Below are 22,794 nucleotides of genomic sequence, written 5' to 3' on the forward strand. Positions count from 1 at the left end.
TGATACAAATTATCTTAGCAATGTGAGATTTTCTAGCATAAGTTCTGCTTTTCCAGATAAACTGATTTGATTGATTGCTTCTCATGATTATTATCAATGAGATGAAATAACATGTAATACTTAATAACATTAATTTGAGCCTATGATTCTTTTACTTTAAATTTAGCATGTTTCATTTGTAAAGTTTTTAAAAAAATAGTCATTGCTGACTTACAGTATAATAGAAAACAAATAAAAATTTCTAAATTAGATAATATACACAAAATTTAATTTTTATATTTATAAAAATATTTTTTAAACTTTACATTTCCATATATAATGCATTTGATCTATTATCACTCCTTGCCCATTTTCTTATCTCCCTTCCAACCCCATCAGACACCCCTCTTTATGAGTCCCTTTCTCACATTCATATCTGTGTATTATATTGTGATCCACCGAGTTTAATCAGAGCTGTCTATGGGAACCTGAACTTTAGACTACCCACAGGAGTCTAACTGCTCTTCTTTGAGTGTACATGTGAAACCAAAGACTGCCTGTTTTTCATAATCTACCAGTAGCTGGTTCAGCAGAAGGGTGTATGATCCTGTTGAGTTCCTCTCCAACCCTTGCTGATGAGAGACCCTATCTTGTGCAGGTAGCTGTAGATGTTATAAGATTGACCATGGCTGCAATGGCTGTGTGTTTCATGCCCAAAATGTAGAAGTTCCAGCCTTTCTTCTCATCTTCTGACTCCTGTACTGCTACACCTCTCTTCCACACAACTCTAAGCTTTAGAGGGGGTAGCATAGTTGTCCTGTTTAGGGTGAAGCACTCAAGTGCCACTTACTCTAGTACCTTGAATAGCCATGAGTCTGTACTCACCACAGTTCATTACAGTGGGGATCTTTTTTGAGTATTGCTGGCTGTAACATTTCTCCATGAGTATAAGTATTAGTATTTAGAGTAGTGTGGAATCCCATCTATTTTAACAACTGTTGAAACTTCCTCCAACCAGACCTAAGAACGTCTACTTTCTTCTTCTTTGCTGACAACTGCATATAAGTAGTTGAAAAGAGGATAATCATTATGCAAGCTAAGGCCACGTGATTCTTCCAGAAGCCCCATGGTGAGAGATCAATGCCCTGGTTTGTCAAGAATTCTTCACCAGTACATCTGTAATTCAACACAAACAAAAATAATGTCAAAGCTTATTCAGTACATTCACTGTTCCTTTCTTTTAAAAACTGATAGTTTCAACACAACACTAAAATTTTCTTCTGTATATTTGAGAGTAGTAATGATGAGCTTACCATTTTGCTATATATTATGAAATCTAACTTGTTTGAATCAGGTACCTTTGTTAATTTAAAAAATGATCCAAAGAGGTGTAGGTGTCACATCTATTTAGAAGCATAGAGTAAGTAGGCTTAGCAAACTTGGGCAAGTTTACAAAGTGACAGTAAGATCCTACTTTGTAGTCTTCACTGTCTTTACATGTCTTCCATTTCTCAACCTATAATGATGCTCTTTCATCAAAGGACAAAGGCATGAATGAAGCACTTGTTTCTCCTAAAGTAGAAAACCTCAGCTTCCTAATGACACACACAGACATTCTAAGAGAACAAAGCTTTGTGCAGTTCAGCTGACTCAGTAGAGTCATGCAAAAGAAAACAGCATCAAAATCTAGACTGAGGGCCAGAGGAGAATAAGGATTACTGATAGAAGTCAGTCAATTCCTGTCAACTCCTGTACTAAGACAGATGATACCATGTATGGTCAGCTATGGAACATCCCCAGTGGCCCATGGCTACAGAGAGAGCCTGGGCAGTGGTTGGAGAACAGCAGGATGCAGAAGCCCTGACACAGGATAGAAAAGCAGCTGCTGCTAAAAATTCTATATAAATTACAATTATATCTTGTGAATCTCCTTCCCTGTGTGCCTCCATCTGTATGTGTCTCCATCCCTGTGTGTCTCCATCCCTGTGTATCTGAATTCCTATGTATGTCCATGCCAGTGTGTATCCATACTATGTGTCTCTATCCTTTGTATCTCTTAGGATTTAACAGTTCTCAAATCTACTGAAAGGGCAGACTTCTTCCTCCAGTGAGGATGAGACCAGTGGTTTACCCTCCCCCTTGTTTCACTTTACTCATCTTCATCCTTCTGACAAGAGACTGGTAAGGAATTTGTATGAGAAGGATGCCAAACACCAGCAGAGAGGAGATGTGGGAAATAAGATATTCCCTCTATGCTTGTTTTCAAACATTAATTTGGGTTACTATTTTTCATTATTATTTTGAACATCCATGAGGGATTTAACATATCAGCATGTTCTTTTCTCATTTGAGATATCTAAATCAAATCAATGAGAGCAATCATTGAAAGGGATGCATTGTAATGTTAAAACAATACACTTTAATTGCATTATAAAACTGTTTTTATTTTAGTGGCATTAGACAGAAGTTAGATTTTCTTCTCAAAATACTGAAATATGTGCTTCCTTCATTGCAAGACATATCCTATGGTAAAACATTTTACACACACACACACACACACACACACACACACACACACACACACACTGGCCTTTGCTTTATTGAAGTCTTCTAGAGTGTCAGGCAGAGGGAAGACCCTGGAATATGGCAGCATAGCTCAGCCCTTGCTGCCCTGACTTTCTTGGGTTCTGCTAACAGGAACCATAATCTACACATGTGCAAACTGTATGCCTTGTGAACTATCAGAGCAGCCTATGTCAGACTGAAATGTTCTGAAACAAGGAACCCAAATCCACAACCAAGACATCAAAATCATTTTAAAGTCCCAAAGAACCCTATCTGCACATTGTCTACACCACAGAGCAGTAGGATGGAAACACATCCACATGTGTATTGGTTACAATGACTCACTGTGGGGAATGGGCAGGGGACAGAGTGTTAATCATGAATGGATGGGTTTCTCCTCTATGTCTAGGAGCATTTTAGGTCCCCATTGTGATCCTGGACTCAAGCTTACATTACGTAGTTCTGACATTTATTGACTTCTGCTGTTTTGTGTTCTGGACAGAAGTTTTGCCCCGAGATTTCATTGTGCAGCAAAGCCTGCAATACAAACAAAAACAGGGAGAGACATATAGTTTAATATTTCTATAAGACTCCAAAGAATAAACACAGCTATGGCTTCAAATTCAATCTTTATGTAGTTTACAAAAAGATTTTTAAGAAACAAAACCCCAAGTTCAGTCTGCCCAACAAAGCAGTGCCCCTCCCTCACTTGGGTAGTTTAGGATTGAAATGAAGGATCTTCCCAACTACTAAGAGGTGGACTCTAACTAGATAACCTCAGGCACCTACTTCTCTGCCCAGTCCATAACCATGTAAACACTGTAATTCAAACAATAGCATTGATTCATAGTAACAATATTTCTTGCTTCTTTTCATCAAAAACTGTTGTGATTATGGGAATAAGAAAGTCTGTTAAGACACACTTTATTACAGAAAAATCTTGGCAAAACCAGTATGGCTGTCAGTATCACATGGTTTCTGTTTCTTTCAGTTTCCTGATGTAAACTATAAATCAGTCCCTGATCCTTCCATTATTTCCCTAGTGGGTATAATCACAATTGTTTGTTTTTCATATTATCATCTAGCTTTCCTCTTTACCCTGGCATTTTTCTCACCATTTATTTAACTCAAATAACACATGATTGGCAAACACAAGATGACTCACTGACTTTTAGTAAAACCAACAGGAAAGTTCTCATCTTTAGCTCCTGGAAAGAGAATCCTGGGCAGGAGCTGGTTAGAGATTACAGCTGGAGAAAGCACTTTGTTGGGAATCATTTCAGTCGCTACATTTGGAGAACCTAGTACAGCAACAGACAGGACAACTTACTGTAAATCCATAATGAGGAATGTTAATGTATTGAATGTGTGAAAACCCAGGTAGTAAGTTTCCTGAATATATTGTCAGACCTGAAAACAACTGTGAAGAGAAAAACCATGAATTAGAACCAGTACATTGACTAAGAATTCTAGACAAGGTCCTCCTTTTCAAGACCACATCATCCTTCTGACCATTTCTGGTCAGAACAGTTGTTGAAATAATTTTCTTAGTTAACTCTAAACAGAAAAAAATCTTCACTTTGCAATGTCAAGGGTCTTTGTGTTTTTAAAAGGAGGTCCTTTCACCCCTTTGCAGAGCCAAACCTACAGAAACTACATTATCTTTAAAATGGCATGCAACATATGAACATTCTTTAAATACACCCATCCTACATATTTAAATTTCTTTAATTTATGTAGCTATCTAGTTTATACTGCATAATTCAGGGGATGGTTATATTCAGAGCAGAATAATCATTTGTTTCATATATTTTCAAGATGTGATTAGTTGAATCTTTGACATGATGACAGTACAACTGTAGTGACGATTCTAATAAAACTGCTGCAATCTAGGGACACATGATAGAAGAAAATTATCCAGGATCATTTAATATCCACTGGAAACAAGCTAAATTCACTGTAGAGGAGGGAACTGCAAGTAAAAAATGTCTCTAGGGAGGGTCTTGGTCCTCTCTCAACTTCATGTGTTCAAGCCCATGGGAGGCCTACCCCTTTCAGAATGAAGACAGAGAAGTAGTGAATGAGGAGAGGGCAGATGTTAGTCAAGGGGAGGAATAGGAGGAGAGGAGGGAGGGGAAACTGTGGTCAGTGTGTAAAATAAATAAAAAGTGTTAAGTAAAATTAAATTTTAAAAAAGAAAGTTTCTCTATAGGATCATGTGTAGGCAAGCCAGTGGGGCATTTTCTTAATTAGCATTTGAGGTGACAAGGCACAGACCAGTTGTGTGTTAACTGTCCCTAGGTTGGTGTGTCTGGCCATCCTAGGTTCTAGAAGACAGCAGACTGAGTCTCCAAAACAAGCCAGTAAGTGGCACCCTTCATGGTCTCTGCATCTGTTCCTGCTTCCATGATCCTGCCTGTCTGTGTTCCTATTCTGACTCCCTTCAGTGATGAGCAGTGATATGAAAGTGTAACCCAGATGAACCCTTTCTCCCCACTTGCTTTTTGGCCATGGTGTTTCATCACAGCCATAGAAACCCTAAGTAGGACAAACACTGAACATTACATATCCACTTCTACTTTCACGAATCAATAAGTCTTGTTACTTATGAATTTTGACTCTCTCTTTATGACATTAGGAGTCACAAAGACAACTTCAAGGCAAGAACTGATTAACCACACAATGTGGTGAAGAACAGCATAGAAAGTGACAAATCCCCATTCATTTAAAAAGCTGCCAAACCACAGAATCATGAAGGAGATGCCAGAAAGCACTGATGGGGATGGATAAAGGACATCTCTGGAGTTCACAATGAACTTGTCCTAACTACTCTTAAGTACACTAGAATATGTGAAACAGTGAATGTGTGTATGCGTTCAGACTGCACTTGGCCAAATACTTATTCAGAAAATACAATATTTGGCTTCATAAGACCACATATAGAAACTTTATAAAATAAACTGTGGTCTTAGTTCCTTTGCTGGGGCCAAGGTAAAACACCATGACAAACATACAGAAGTCTGGGGCTTGTCTAAGTACAAATTACAAACATAATGGGAAAATATCTCAAAAAAGCTGGGGGAGAATAGGGATCTTGAAATAAATCTAACCAAATGAAATACTGGAATAGTAAAAACTTTAAGATGCTGAAGATAAAACTGAAGATACTAGATGATACACATACCTCCTATACTTACAGATTGTCAGGATAAATATGAAAATATCTATCCTACCAATAGCAATGAACAGATTCAGTGCAATTCCCATCATAAGTATAATTCGCAAAAATTATAAAAAATACTAAATTTTGCATGAAAATACAAAAGACCCTGATTAGCAGAACAGTTCTGAACAACAAAACAGCTAGGGGTACCATCAGCCATTCAGGGTATCACCACCACTGGGGAGAGAACCCATCCACCTGTCATATGAGGGATAATTCACCTCCTCTGTTGATAAAGCGTTTCAGTGAACCTGTCTGCACACCTGGGAAAAAGAGCAACAGACTCTGGCACACTTTACCACCCCATGTGTCCTCCGCTCATACAGAGGTCAACAACATGCCATTTGATCAGATAGGACAGGGTCCCACTCAAAGAAAAAAGATACTTGAGCCTGGGAACGTCCTGCTGCACAGGAGTAGCAAGCTCTCCTTGGGTACCTGCTGTACAGTTAACACAGTTTACTCAAGTATTCAATCTCTACATAAGTTTTATAAGCACATTTATCAAAAATAAAAACAAAGTGAGCGCTACCAACACTATGGATGTCCTTTAGGGAATGAGGTGTTTTTAGGTTCCTTTTCAAAATTAATTTTAAAGGCTGCCTGGATGATCCAAAGGGGACAACTTGGGACGCATGTACTTGTCCATCCAAGAAAGCTTCCTTCCTTCCTTCCTTCCTTCCTTCCTTCCTTTCTTTTTTTCTTTCTCTCCATTTGCTTTTTGTTTCATTGTGTCTTTTTTGTTTTGATTTTTACTCATCAAACTGACATCAGAGCAGTAGCCACAAAGCCTGGGAGGAAAGACTGCTCCTTTTCTCCTACAGACCATAATAAGCTTTAGCATAAGGCCTCAAGTTCCAAGTCCTGATGTGTCAGGCATGTACAAGTTCAAGAAGACAACTCAAGGAAATTTTTCCTTTCAGAAAAACACAATTCACACTCACCAGCATGATCACAAAGTAGATTGTCACAAGTACTGTTAGTACATCCGCTGCTTTCTCCCCTGCTCCTATAGACAGTGGCAGGGAGCTGGCAGAATAAGTCAACATCATGATGGTAAACAACATAGTGAAGCATCCCTTCACATCTGTTATGATTCCTTAGAAAGATAAAAGTGGGGTCAGTTCCTCTGCCTACGTCAATTGCATTATACATATTTCAAAATATACTTTAATAACCAACTAGATGAGTAACAGCTTCACAGTCACCCAACTTCTCTGCATCTGCGTCTGCTACCTGATTGTATGGATGCTGGGAACCAAATTTGGGGACTTTGGAGGAGCAGCACCTTCTCCTAATCAATGAGCCTTTCTCCAGCCCCATCAGGTGGATTTATTTTTATGCTTGCCACAAAATACCTTTACTTATAGTACCTGTTCTCCTCTATACATAATTATGAGCCATTTATGAGATCCTGGCATGGAGAGCTAAAGGCAACACAACTGGCTAAAATTTTACTGCATTCTCTTACAGGAGAATCAGCAGTAGAACATGCACATGTTCACATTCCCTGTGTTTATATAATAGCATTAGTAATGAAATTGGAATCAGGGATGTACTGGTTGTTTTTTGTCAATATAACACAAGCTAGGATATTATGGGAAGAGTCTACCTCATTAAGAAAATGCCTCCATTAGATTGGCCTGTAAGTTAGTAAACCTGTGCCAGCATTTTCTTGATGAATGATTTATGTGCAACATCTTAGACAACTGTGGATTAAGCCATAGCTAGGCAAGTGGTTCTGGGTTCTGTAAGAAAGCAGGCTGAGGAAGTCAGTAAGCATCACCCTCCAAGACTTCTGCTTCACTTCATACCCTAGGTTCCTCCTCTGAGTTCCCTCCCTAACTTCTGTTTATGAAGTACATTGAACCGTAAGATCAAACAAACCCTTTCCTCCCCAACTTGATTCTTCTCATGGTGTTTATCACAGCACTATATACCTAAGTAATACAAGGATTAAACAACCTTGCAGTGGTTTTAATATCCAGACGACAGGATAGTTCCTCCAACTTTAGATTTCCCTAGGAAATCACCATGTAACTGCTATGGAGGAAGGCAATGTGTTCCAGAAGCTGGTTTGTAATCTTTATGGAGCTCATGCTATGAGACATCCATAGTCCTGTTTTATCTAATAGTCACAAGGACACAAGTTAGGGTCTAGGCAAGCTGAGTTCCATGCTTAATTGTTCTCAAAATTATTGTTATCATTATATGGTGTGTATAATACATGTGTGAGTATAGGTGTTCATGTATCATGGTGTGTGTGTACCACGGTGTGCATGTGCCATGGTGTGTGTATGTGTGCGTGTGTGTGTGTGTGTGTGTGTGTGTGTGTGTGTGTGTACCATGGTGTGCATGTGTCTTGGTGTGCAACTGTCATGGTGTATATGTGCCGTGGTGTGTATTTGGAGTTGAAGCACATCTTTCTGGAGTGAGTCTCTCTTCCCATGTGGATTCTGAGGATAAAATTCAGGTTGCTTAGCTTACAGGACAGACACATTTGCTCATAGACATCTCGTGACCTGAATGATAAATCTCTTATAAAACAAAGTCTAAGCTTTATCAGTGCTTATCTTTGTGTGTGTGAGTCTTTTCATGTGTGAGTGTGTGTGTTCTTGATGGTGTGTATGAGTGTGGGAAAAGTATGGAAATTCTGAACAACTGGTCTAGGGTAAAGGCTAACCATAATGTACAAAGGAGTCTATGCATATATTTCAAATAATTACTAGTATTGTGGATTTCAACAAACTTCCAATTAAGTATTCTTCTCTTTGTAATATTAGAGAGCATAAGACACCATATCCATTTAAGATTTTACACACATATATGTTTATGATATATTATCCTCTTATCTATACTATATTCACATAGAGAGACACAGAAACATAGAGAAAATACACAGCTGGAATAGGGAGATGACTCATTGATTAAGAGTGTGTGCTGTTCTTACAGAGGTTCTGGATTTCGTTCCCAGCACCTACACAGCCCCTCACATTCTCCTGTTATTCCATCTCAAAGGGACCTGATGTCCTCTTCTGGCCTCCCCAGGCATTGCATCCACATTGTGTGCACACACATGCACATATACTCCCATCCCACACACACACAAGGAAATGAAAAAATAAAAGAAAAACCTTGTACAAGACCTATAGATAGATATGTAATAATTGATTTTGCTCCATTGGCACTGTCTTAAATGTGTAAGTTATTTATTCAGTCATACTACTCAGAATCTCTTAATTAAATCATGGTTTCACAAACAGCACTTGTAGTATTTTGTGAACAAGTAAGACTTTCCTCTTACTGAACACTTGTGTTAGATGGCACATGGTGAAGACATGTTTTTCTACTTATGCTTCTCTACTTTAGGCTTGCCACAGTTGTACAAATCTAAACATGCTCACCCAAGAGTAAAGATGCATTCTCTTGCTTTGCCACTTACCTGCTATGCTGAATAGTATAGAAGTGAATAAAATACTTGGTAATAACCTCCTGGGTAGCAGCTCAGCTAACAGTTTCGCAAGGAAATATGGTGGCACTCTATAGTATCCACTGGTATGCTCATGTCTACAGAGACAAAGATCAGGTTATACATCCTTAGATTAGTCCAGAAGACACAGGCGAGATGCTGGCTACACTGACTTCTGCTAACACAGGGAACCTAACAGGACAGTGTCCCCTATATGTCAGCCTGACTCCCATAGAGGTCCCCATCTTAAGGACCAACATCTCTAAGCCATCATCCATATGACATTCTCACTATGATTCTTCCCATCAGAGATCTCTGTCCTCTTTTGTCAACTCTGGCCACACAAGAGACCTTCTAGGGAAACAGTATGATGAACCCACTCTCCTCAGAATCTGCCCCCCTTTGAAACTAGCTCCCTGAGAAGCTCATTCGTACCTCACCACAGACAGTGGTCATGGAGACTTGTCTCCTTCTACTTCTTATGAAGAAGGTGACACTGTCACTCTGAGGTCACAGTGCAGCTTCAGGACACTACATCCTTCTCTTTGGCTACTCTCATTTTAGGACAGATGTATTCCTTCAATAGGCTATAACCACGAATCTTTACCAGATACCAAACCTAATCATTCCCCTTCCTGTCCCTTCTGAATCTCAACCTCTTCCCCTCCTGGTGAGTTCATTGTGACTCTGCTATTATACATATATATGATCACCAGTGCAGGCTGGGCTTAAATTCCATATGTATACAAGAATGACAATTCTCCTGCCTCCCCCCTACTTCCATATGGCCATACTCAAGGTTTTGTGTATCACAGTGTTTCATGCAAACAAAGCAAACACTCTACCACCTGAGCGAGGCCCTCAGCTCCTCTCTGGTAACTCTGTACTTGGGGCAAATCATATGATTTTCAGTCTCCTCCTGCTGTTTTGTCTGCAGCACTGAGATCTGGTGTTCACACCCCAAATTTGAAACTTTCTCTGAGCAGTAGACACCTCTGCTCCTGATTTCCCATCCAGGTTTCATTAATATCAGTAATCTCTTTACATACTTCAAAAATCATGATGTCACAGGATAAACATAAAATTTCATAATGTGCTTATTGTCAACTAAATAAGTAAGAAAAGGTGGGAGTGACTGACAATTCATGAGATAACGTGCTAGGCTCAAGTATGAACATAATCAACATGATCACCGGCCCCTGGATGCCTGTGCCTGGGGCAGGAGCTACTCACAGAAAGCGATTCCTGTCAATCTCAAAGAGCTCCCCAGCAGACACGCTTGTGATACACTGGAATACTGTTAGGAAGTATAACAGGCCGGCTCTGTCAGAGAGAATGGAGGCAAAAAGAACAGTAAATTCAACGTTAGGATGTTTTCTTTGTAACACATCATGTTTTGTAGATTGAATAACATTACACATATCTATTCCTTTAAAAATATCAGTACTGGAGAGATGGCTCAGCAGTAAAGAGTGCTTGTTGCTCTTGAAAGGAACCCAGGTTTGGTTGGCAGCACCCACATGGTGGGTCACAGCCTTCTGTCACTCCAGTTCAAGAGAGCCTGTGCTACCTAGTTTTATGCTGACTTGACACAAGCTAGGGTTATCTAGGTGGGAACCTCAACTCAGAAAGTGTCTCCATAAGATCCACTTGTAGGCATTTCTTAGTTACTCATGGTTGGGGAGAAGGTCAGCCCACTGTGGGTGGTGCATCCCTGTAATTGGACATTTCTCTCTCTCCTGCCATTTTCTGAATAAACATTCAGAGGCTTAATATTAACATAAACGTTTGGCCAATGGCTCAGGCTTATTATTAGCTATATTTAAATCAACTCATTTCTATGCATCTAAATAATGCCACCTGACCATCGCATTGCCAATCTGCTGGCATGTTGTTCCTTGGGCGGTTGGATCGCATCTCTCAGACTTCATCCTTTTTCTCTCATGTCTTTGTTTGGATTACTTACCTGGCTCTATCCTGCCTTGCCATAGGACAAAGCAGGTTTATTTATCAACAACTGAGAGAAATACAAATTCACAGCTTACAGAAAGACATTCCACAGCACATCCCTGAGCTGGTGGTTCTGAGTTCTATAAGAAAGCAGGCTGAGCAAGTCCTGGGGTGCAAGCCATTAAGTAATACCCCTTCATGGCCTCTGCAGACTCCTGCCTAGTTTGAGTTCCTGTCCTGACTTCCTTCAATGATGGACTGCAATGTGGAAATATAAGCTGAATAAACCCTTTCCTCCACAACTTGGCTTTTGGTCATGTATTTAATCAGAGCAATAGTAACTCTAAGACAGGATCCAATGCCTCCTTCTGATAGTCACACAGACATACATGTAGGCAAACTCTCATACACATAAAAATAAAATAGGTATTTAAAAAAGAACTAAAAATATGGAACTGTTCTAGTTAAAGAGTCAGGTTGTATGAGCTCCATGATTATTTTCCTCTTTCTCTCCATATTGGTATTTATTATGTGGAGTGTTTCCTTTAATATCTAACAGTTTGATAACAATGTTTAATATAATGATCCTAGAGTATGCAATTTATAAGTTAATTGGTTTTAGATGAAATCATGAGAGTGGAGCCACAAGATGAGATCAGTGTCTTCATTATGGGAAGAAACAGAAATGTAGTGTCTGCCAAGAAAGGACTGAGATAAGGTTGCTAGACAGGAAGACCTGGGAGAGGATCCTCACCACAGACTCTCATACTGCAGTGTGGAGACACATCTAATCTTAAATCCACTGACCTGTGGTATTTAGTCATGGCAGCCCAACCCATCACTTCAATTTCGCTAACAAAGTTGGTAAGCATGTTTCCTAATATATAACGAGAGAAACATAATGACAAATTGAACTCCCAGGGGTTTTCATATTCAGTTCACATCTGTAACTCTGGTTATGATGTGTACAGAGGTGGACACTTGAAGCTCATCGGCTAGTCAGCATAGACAAGTCAATGAACTTCCCTTGTAAAAGAAAGTGGAAGGTGGTCAAGGAAAATGAAATCAATCTCTGACCTCCATATGCAGACCACATATGCTCACCAACATGCACATGTGTAAATGCACATATAAAGAGTGCATCCCACACAAACAAGGGCATATAAACTGTCTCTGTTTCTGCCTGTTTGTCTGTCTGTCTGTCTGTCTGTCTCTCTCTCTCTCTCTCTCTCTCTCTCTCTCTCTCTCTGTTGGTCTCTCTCTCTGTTTTCTGAAGTTCTTAATCACTTTTCCTTAGTAGTCAAGCCTCTCTGCCCATTGGCAGGATACCCTGAGGCTGTCAAGTAGAGAGCCCAGTTGAACAAACACTACTGTACCACACATGAATTACAGTGAAAATTCCAAAAAATTTGATTCTCATGTTAAACTATGTTTGGAACATGCTATAGTCATTAAAAAGATTTATCATGGAAGCATATATTTAAAGTTACATTATAGCTCAAATTAAACAAGGACTACAAAAGTGACATTCATATAACAAGTCAGGAAAAGCTGAGTCCCATCCTATTACCCCACACTCACACACATTCAAACAATCCAAATAAATTCAAGAAAATTGACACCTGAGCAACAAAAAAAGAATAAACAGGTAAACTAAAAACATTCATGCACCAAGGAATTACAATCAGAATAAAAAGGCAACACAGAGAAAGGAAGAAATGACTATGGATCATGTATCTGGTGGGGGATTCACATCTTAGAAACGAAGTAACTACAACTCAATAGCAGGGAAAATTTAGGGCCAAGGAAAATTAAGAGCTGGTTCAGTATGTAAAATGACTGCCACCAAGCTTGATGACCTTGAATACAAATCCCTGAAACCCATATAGCAGAGGAATCAACACTTATGATTGTCTGCTGACCTCCTCGTGCATGCTGTAGGACACACATGCCCATATATATATATATAAATATATATATATATATTATATATACTAAAAAATAAATAATTTTAAGTGAAAAGTAAGCATTTCTATCTAACACAGGAAAATGGGTTCTATACACATTTCATTCAGCAGATCACAAATTATCATTCTTATACATCTTATTCCAAAGAAGAAAGAATATAGGTTGGGTGAGGATTTGGACATACTGGAGCCCCTGTGTTCTACTGATGAGGATACAAATATTACAGTGGAGTTGGAGACAGGAAGGCAGTTCCTTAAATGATTAACACAGTAGCCTATGATTTGTCAACTCCTGCTTTCTACCTTAAAGAGTAAAGTCCTGGCCTCAAATAGATGTGCTTGCACATTCAACATTATGGCTCATAGCAGCCAAAAGTGAGAGCAAACCACATGTCCAGTCACAGACGAATGGGAAGAAACATAGAAATACACACAATGGACCATTATTCTGCCTTACAGAGCCCAAGAAATCCCCATACAGGCCACATTTTGATGAGTCCTGAGGGCATTACAGCAGACAAAACGAGAACAAAACCAAAACAATACAAAAACACAGATAATTGTGTGACTCCAATTCAAGGTTCCCACATTAGTCACATTCAGTGGCAGAAAGTAGAATGGTTGATGCCTGGAATCAGGAGTAGGTAGTATGGGGATTCTTTTTTCAGATCTATGGGGTTCCATTCAGGAAGATGAAGTATGGTCATGGTTTCATAACATGAAGTGGCTCCATACACTAAAACTGGTAAAATGTGAAATGTGTGGTGTGTACAGATTCATACTATCTACACACAAACATACGTGAAAAAGTGAGTTTTCCCACTCAGTTTTCAATGTACCAACATATTTTATCACATGGTGAAGTGCTTACTCTGTTCTTGTCAGGAATTCCTGTTCTTAACGGATTTATATAAACTTGAACAAAGTAACAGCTTTTCTCATTTGCTTACCTTGTCTCGACTTCATTACAATCATTTCTTAGAACACGTAAAAAGGTCCCCAAAACTATTGCCAGTACGGCTGTGATACTTGCCTTTCAAAAAGAAAATGGGGAAAATAAATATAATTTCATTAGGTGTAGAAAACATTCTACACATTGTTCATTATTTTAAGATGTATTTTTCACTCTTGGGCATATACCCAAAGGAAGCACTTTCATAGCACAAGGGCATTTGCTCAGCTATTCTCTTAGCACCATTGTTTGTAATAGCCAGAACCTGAAAACAACCTAGATGCCTATCAACAAAAGAATGGATAAAGAAAATATGTCACATTTGCACAATGTAGTATTACTCAGAGGATAAAACGAAACAAAACAAAACAAAAAAACAAAGACATCTTGAAATTTGCAGGCAAATAGATGGATCTAGCAAAAAAACATTCTGATTGAGGTAACCTAGATGCCAAAAGACAAACACAGTATGTTCTAACTCATAAGTGGATATTAGAAATAAAGCAAAAGATAACCAGGCTACAGTCCACAGCCCCAGAGAAGCTAGGTAAAAAGGATGGCCCTAAGAGGGACATACAAGGACAGAAGTGTGGCCCTCTGTCCTGCACAATAAAGTTCTGAAGTTCACTGAAAAAAAAAGATCTCCTGGGTAAACTGGGAGGGAAGTAAAAGGGAGGAGTTGGGGATGGGGGCATGAGGGATGGAAATGGCTAAGTTGGGGGAAGGACAGGAAGGAAGACCAATGAAAAAGATATTGTGATATAGGGAGTCTTTATGGGATTAGGGGAAAACTTGATGCTTGGGAAACTCCTAGGAATCAACAAGGATGACCTCAGCTAAGGCACTTAGCAATAGTGGAGAGGGTGCCTGAACTGGCCTTCCCCTGTATTCAGATTAGTAACCACATAACTCCCATCATAGCATTGGCATCCAGAAACAAATGGATGCCACAGCCAGGCACTGGGCTGAGCTCCTGGAGTTCAGTAGAATAGAGGGAGGAGGGATCACATGAGCAAGGGAGTCAATAACATTATGAGGAAAACCACAGACACAGCTGACCTAAACTAGAGGTAACTCACAGACTCTGAACTGATACCTGGGGAACCTGCATGGGACCAAACTAGGACCTCTGAATGTGGGTGACAGTTATGTGGCTTGATTTGTCAGGGACTGGGAGGCCCTGGCAGTAGGAACAGAAATTATTCCAGGTGCATGACCTGGCTTTTTAGAGCCCAATACGTATTGTGGGATACCTTGCCAGGGTGATGGGGGAGGGGGGGCTTGGTCTTGTCTCAGCTTGGTATCTCATACTTTGGTGACCCCCAAGGAAATTCTTATCCCCTCTCAGGAATAGACGGGGAGTGGGGGGAGGTGGGGAAATAGAAGGAGGGGGGAGGATGGGGAATGTAAAAATAATGAAATAGAAGAAACTTTTAAAAAGATATATGGTTTCCTAATCAGATCTCTCCAGTGAGATAAATAGTACATTTTAGTCAGAATCCCTGGGAGAATATAAAACACACATGTCAATAGACTGCTTGGATGTTAAACTGAAAATTTAACTGCAATCTGAGGCTCTGATAGAACAGAGCCTAAAAAAGACTTCTCTCAGTGTTCCACCAGGAAGGGCAGTGAAGGGCTCAGGTCAGGTACTGAAACATGGGTGACACAGGGGGAAAAGACTACAGGCCCCCTGGGAGGTTAGGGGACACACCGAACTGTTCACCTAAACTGAGATCTCAACTCTGGTGCCAGCGAGCATGGGCAGCTTTCTACTTTCCGTGGTTCAAAAGTGGATGCACAGGCTCCCTCAGAGCTGTTCCATGGCCCTGTTTCCTCCCCTCACAATTTCAAATACAGATCAACTCTCCTTCCCCTCTCCAGTCATCTCCACCCCTTCTCTACTTAAACTTTCTCCAAGTCCATTCTCCCATCTGACACACTACAATTTCATCTATTTATCCTGTTATCATCCATCTACCCACAGGAAACGTTGCATCAAGATAAAAAGCCTTTTTCTCCTTTACTTGGCCCTGAAGTTGAACTTGTAGGATGCACAGGTGAATTAAAGTAGACAGATGTGAGGAAATACCAGGTGTACTGAGTTATCATTTGTACTCTCTGAATTAAATTTCCTACTGGAATTAGACACCATAGTTCCTCTAAATAAAATCTATCACTAAAAACATTTTCTGAAAGTAAAAAGTAAATTGTGTTCTGCTTGCTTTATTGAACATTTTATATGCCAAGTAGAGAGGAGAGGACAAACACATGGGAGTAGAAGGTAAGTGTGACCTTGAAGTAGACTCACTCAGAGTCAAATTGCTCCCAATGGAGTTTTCCACAATACAATTAAAATAACTCATCAGATTACCTGAATCATAGTGACCCACAAAAAGCCCAGCAAATTTTTGAATGAACGAGAGATATTCCACCAGAGCTGATGCCAGAAAGGGGTGGCACACGTGATCTCCTCCAAGGCTGGGCTCCTCCCTGCCTTCTGTTCCCCCAAGAGTAGATCCAGTTCAGCTCTTATTTTGTTGTATAAAGAAGACTGGGCAAACATATTGGCTAATTTTTTTGTGACTTGTTATGTTTTCTCACAAAGTTCCTTATATTTGTCAGCTGTAGGATAAAAGTGGATAAAGACAAGAAAAAGTGATTTAGCTCCTTTCTCTGAGACACTTTTTTGTGAATAACACATAAATTATGTATCAGTTTTTCTCTGAGACAGTCTCATACACCCTAGACTGGCCTCAAAGTTGTTATGAAGTCAAGGGTGACCTTAAATTTCTTCAGGTCCTCCTGTTTCTGTCTCAAGCCCTGAGATTATAGGCATGCACTTTCACAGTTATGCAGTGCAAGGAACCAAACTCAAGGCTTTGTGTGAGCTAGGCAAGCATTCCACCAGCTGAATTACATCTTTAGCCCACTGCATTTGGCATAATAAAATTGCTCCTGTGTAATTCCCTTACAGAATAGGAAAGTGTCCCTAATTGACTTGACTACTGTCATTATCCCATGGACACAGCTAACTGAACGGCCTTTTCCCATCCCTGATTCTTAACAAAGTCCTCCTTCCCTGATAGATGTATGTTTCTTAACATTAAAGTCTGGTCCCTCCTTTCTGCTTCAACTGAATGTGTACTCATATGTATACACAAACGCATAAACTGCCAAGTGTCTTGTTCGTAAGATGTTATAGACAAAGGCAGGCAGGGTGACACAGCCCTGTGTGTTAGTTAGGGCTTCTATTGCTGTTCTGGACCACATGAACTAAAACAAGTTGGGATGATGCAGGGTATCTCACTTTCACTTCCACACGGTGCTGCATCACTGAAGGGAGCCAGAACAGGAAGTCACACAGGGTCCTGGAGGCAGGAGCTGATGCAGAGCCATGGAGGGTGTTGCTTATATGACCTGCTCCCTGTGGCCCCATCTTTCTGTTTTCTTATAGAAGTCAGATGGCCATCTCAGGGACAGCTCTACACACAATGGGCTGGGCCCTTCTCCATCAATCACTAACTAAGAAAATGCCCTACAGGCTTTTCTACAGCCCAATTTCATGGAAGCATTACCTTAACAGAGGTTCCCTCATCTCAGGACTTCAACTTGTGTCTAATTGATATAAAATTAGCTAATTTACCCTGTAATACCTGTACTTAGGATGTGAGTGAGAAGGGAAACCCATTCAAGGTTAGTCTGGCTAAAATAAGCAAACTATCTAAAGTAATACAAAGAATAATAGGACAAACCATGAACACATGCACTTTTACTTTTGTAAGTTAAATAAAAAGCACAAAGCACAGACAGCAATGGCTATTATCTAATTTGAGGACACCAAAGTAACATAAAAAGCTCTATCTATTCTAATGAACCACAGTTGTGTTTTGATGAAATCAGTTAGGCAAAAATCTGACTCTAGAACTCACGTACCTTCATGATCATCTTCCTCTGTATCTAATATAGCAGAGAAACCTCCAGTAATGATGTCCAGGAAGAAGTCTGCAGGGTTGTTGTGGGGATCATAGTTGTAGCCTAGAAAGAAGGTAGGCCATGAACACAAACCTGAGGACCCTCTTTAAGAGAGTGGGAAAGGGGAGGGGAGACAGAATCTAAGAACCTCCTCCTCTTGTCCCTCCCCCCACTAGTTTATCCGTTCCTTTTATATATATACTTACACTATTTCAAAAATATCTGCTTCCCAATCTAATAAACATTCTTTCTCTGGAAGAATCATTTGAATGTGGACTCCATTTTTATGGACTCCAAAAAAATCACAAATGTTTACATTTTAAATGATGAAGATCAATCAAAAACAAGTACTCTTGGACAGCAAATATTTTAAATCTATACTTAGAGTCCAGAGAATAATTAATAAATATTCATATTTCACAAAGATAAAACTGATAGCATGAACCACTAATGAACATGTCATCACTGAATCTGACTCTGAACAAACCAGGCAGATGAAACACTGGAAGACAGACTAAGGCTGCTATAGCTGCCAGCATTGTCTGAACCTGAACTGAAAAGTTACTACTAAGTCAAGTGACATCTCCAGTTTCTCAGAGTCAGATCACACTAAGGGAAAACTGATAACCACCATCTGCTACATGAGCAAGAACATGATGACACTTGGCCTTTCCAAAGCTGTCCCATGAGGGATAACTGTGCCTGGTGCTGGCATGTTAATCACGAGGGTCACCTGACCAGGACACAGAACAAGTGGCTCAGTAAACACTGTGACACAGGTGACACAGGACAGGAGAAAAAAGACAGACCTGATCAACAAGCCGGTATCTCACAGCTAACAGAATCCTGTCACCACATTAACTAAAGGTATCTAAAACAGAGAAACACACACACAGCATGTCTGCAGGAGGATCAAGGTGCATTCCTGACAACCCCTGTTCTCCTCTGAGATCCTGTGTATGAAGGACCTCTCACAGCGAAAGTCAGCCATACCTGCGGATATAAAGTACTCCAAGGCTTTCTTTGCAGGGCCATGAAACATGACTTTTCCTGAGGCCACTAAGGTGAGACTATCAAAATATCTGAAGATGGAGTACGAGGACTGATTAATGGAGAAGATGACTGTCCGTCCCCTCATAGACATCCTAAGTTTAAAGAGGGAAAAACTGTAAGTCACTGCACAGAGGAACCTTGAAATTCTCGAAAAAAAATGTTTTATTCCTGAAGTTATACTCTTAGTTCCCACTTCAGCTTGAATTTTCCTTAAAAACACCTCGTGTCACTGTATTATGCACCTGCTAGGAAGCCAAGTTAAAGCTTTTATTTAAAGCACTAGAACTACTAACACGTGTGATGTCAGTAGTCCACGGTCCACTCAAGTGTTACTGCATAGATCCCTGGCAGTCTTCTAGACATTGAGTGGGAAAATCTGGGAGTCAGTTCAATGAGTCCATATCATGAACAGGCAGCCCAGGTGGTGGACAGGTTCACTCAAGCTTGAGAACCAAAGACAGAGCAAATATTACATCTATGACTGTGTGAACAATTCTCTCTAATCATTTACTTTCTGCCTCTTTGGGAACTGGTTTTCACTGTCCTAACAATGTGATTAACATTCCTAACCTTGCTTTCCTGGCTAAACGCTTCAGCAATAACCTCATTTAAATCTTCACAATATCGGCACAAGGCAATTCTAATATAATTTACCCTTACTAATGATTAGGCTTAAAAGCTCAAGCAAAAGACCAAGGGGCCAGAGTTACTGAGGGACAGTCCTGGGATTAGATGGTTAATTTAATTCCATGACTGGAAAAATAAACTGAACTACCATTTCAGGATATCATATCTTCTGTTAGGAGAACCGATGTCCAAAAACAGTGTTTAAAATTGCTATGAAGATGTTTTATAAAAGCTCGGTGTGGTGGCATATCTGTAATATCCTAGAACTTGGAAGGATCAGGAGTTCAAGGCCCACCTAGGTTACATTAGACACTGTTTCAAAAAGACAGGCAGAAAGAATGAAAGAAAGAGAGGGTTTGGAAGGGAGGGAAGGAGCAAGTAAGAAGAGAAGGAAAGAAAGGAGAGAAGGGGGAACAAAGGAGGGAGAAAAGGAAAAGAAAATGAGAAACTGAAATGTAGGCCACAACTTGAATGCCAGGATTTAGCAGTCAGAGGCAAGGAAGTGTGGCCACCCTGGACTACACAGTAAAATCAAAACAGAAAAAACATGAAACTTCAAGAAAAGCATCTCATAAGAATATACCGTGAGGTGTCATTGTGTGCAAAGACAGACTGCCTCAAAGACAATGGGGCCAGGTAGTGATATCGATACAAGTGGGGTAGAAACAGACAAGGATTGCTTGTAAGCAAAATAGACTCACAACCCGGACTGAAGGTAAAACAGAGTGCTAAAAGGAGAAAGAACCAGCTGTACACAGTGTGAACTGAAATGTCTGTCCAAGAAACTATGAGAGCTCACTGCTACACAGCAAGGACTGTGTGTGCCTGAATGTGTTTGAGAAAGGGAAAAAATAGGGAGAATGGAGGACAGGGAAGAAGACAGAGATATAAAAAAGATGGAGGGAGAGAGAAATAATAGTATGGAATTAATATAGGAAGAGATCGTCAGAAGAGAAGCATAGGTACAGGAAAAGCCCTTCTGTTAGAAGCTGGAACATAAGGTGGATGTTAGGAGAGAGCTTGCAAAGGTTCAGAGCAGAGAGCAGACATGGCAAGAGCCTTCCTCAAAGTAAGGTCTAGACTTTGCTGAGGTTTTCAGCCTCAGTATCTCCTCCTACAACATTAGTTTGGAATCTTTGTCAGTGTCAGAATTACACCTCTGGGATCACACCTACAGGATCACACCTATAAAATCACACCTACAGAATCAACTTACAGAATCACACAGAAACTTAAGGGTATTTTTTACATGAAAGTAAAATTTTGTTTTAAGAATATGTATCCTTGCCAACAATTTCTTTAAAATATATTTATTTATTATACAGGGTATTTTGTCTGAATGAATGTCTGTATAGCTTGGTTCCCTGGGACATGTGGGTCCAAGAAGACTGCACAATATCCCCCAGAACTGTAGTTCCAGATGGTTGTGAGTCACCACGTGGATGCTGGGAATGGAACCTGAGTCCGCTGGAACGGCAGCCAGTGCTCTCAACTGTTAATTCAACTCTCCAGCTCTTGTCATAGATTTAATTAAAACATTTTTATTTTAAATGCCTGTAACATTCTCCAAAGAAAGAATAGGATTGAAATATATTGTGTGAATTTCCTGAAAAACAAATAAAAACTGGGATTGATTTAATACTTAGAATAATTAAGAATAATATTACAGACCATTGTACAAAAATAGGAACTGATAAGAGCCATTTCCATACAGATGGTTATATCACCTTCTGAAATAATTAACACAAGGACAGAAGTTACTAATTCATGTGAAAACTGGTTGTTAGAGACAAGATTACTGCAGAATAATGGCACAATAGTGAACTGATTTCCCTGAGAGAATATTAATAAACCACAAAAGGGAAAACTGCAGTTTCATATCATATAACCCAGCAGCTGCAAGAATGATTAAAAGATGAAGATTCAAGCTGAGGAAATGATATGGCATCATGGGTAAATGAACTTGCTGCCAAGTCTAAAGACCTTAGTTTAGTCCCTGGAACTCACTGGAAAGGAGAAAACCAAGTCTCTGGAATTTTCCTTTGACCTCTACAGGCATGCCATAAATACACACACACACACACACACACACACACACACACACACACACACACACACACACACACAGAGAGAGAGAGAGAGAGAGAGAGAGAGAGAGAGAGAGAGAGAGAGAGAGAGAGAGAGAGAGAGGGAGGGAGGGAGGGAAGGAGAGAGAGAGTAAAAATAAATGTAAAATTTTTTAAAAAATATTCCTATCATAGTGGGCACTCCAAGGTGTTGGAGACCAAGGAGAACACAGCATATCAGGGCCTGAGTTTGCTTCAAAAACCCTGGGAGAAAGCACAGGTAGTATGACTCCATGAAATGCACTAAGAGTAGCCATGGGATGAGAAACAGAGATAGAGAAAAGTGTTCCATACTGGAAAATGAATAACAACTTGATCTCAGATTTTCTTGAAGCAGACAGGAAAGAGTGATTACACATGAGAAGTCTACAGGCTAGAAGGTAGAAACTCCCCAGTTGTTGACTTCCTCACTGGGAAGGTACAATGATGGAGAGGTCTTGACTATGGAGGTACAGGCAGGAGTGTTTAGGGCAATGGACCATGATGTTATAACCAAAGTAGAGGAGGAAGAAAAGAAAGACAGAGAGTGCAGTAAGTACCACTGCCAGGAGCATAGGTCATGGAAATTGGTCAGCCCTTACATGGTTCTTGGGGTCCTTCAGTTAGTTTGGAACTTAATTATATTTTAAAATGAAAAAACCTAATCCTTACCCTGATTTCTATAACCGTTTCTGTCACAGACTTCTTTCTTGAGAGAAGGAAAGGCCTTTTTTTTCCTTCATCCTTACCCAGGATCAAGATTCAGACCTTAGGAATCATTCCTCAGCCATCACACTCAGGGCTAATCCCACTGATAATCCTGTTCATACTATATTTGAAACTACCCAAAACCCCCCATTTCCTAGCACAGGAATCCCCACACCTCAGCCTCCTGCTGACATTTTCATGTCCCATGATGCAAATGGACA

General features: G+C 40.0%; 1 pseudogene; it reads right to left on the minus strand.

Moving 5' to 3' along the window:
- Positions 1 to 323: 323 nt before the first annotated feature.
- LOC101822585 overlaps positions 324 to 22,794 on the minus strand; it is a 38,014-nt pseudogene continuing 15,543 nt past the window's right edge.

Source organism: Mesocricetus auratus, unplaced genomic scaffold (assembly GCF_017639785.1).
Source record: "Mesocricetus auratus isolate SY011 unplaced genomic scaffold, BCM_Maur_2.0 Super-Scaffold_100006, whole genome shotgun sequence".
Taxonomy (NCBI): Eukaryota; Metazoa; Chordata; class Mammalia; order Rodentia; family Cricetidae; genus Mesocricetus; species Mesocricetus auratus.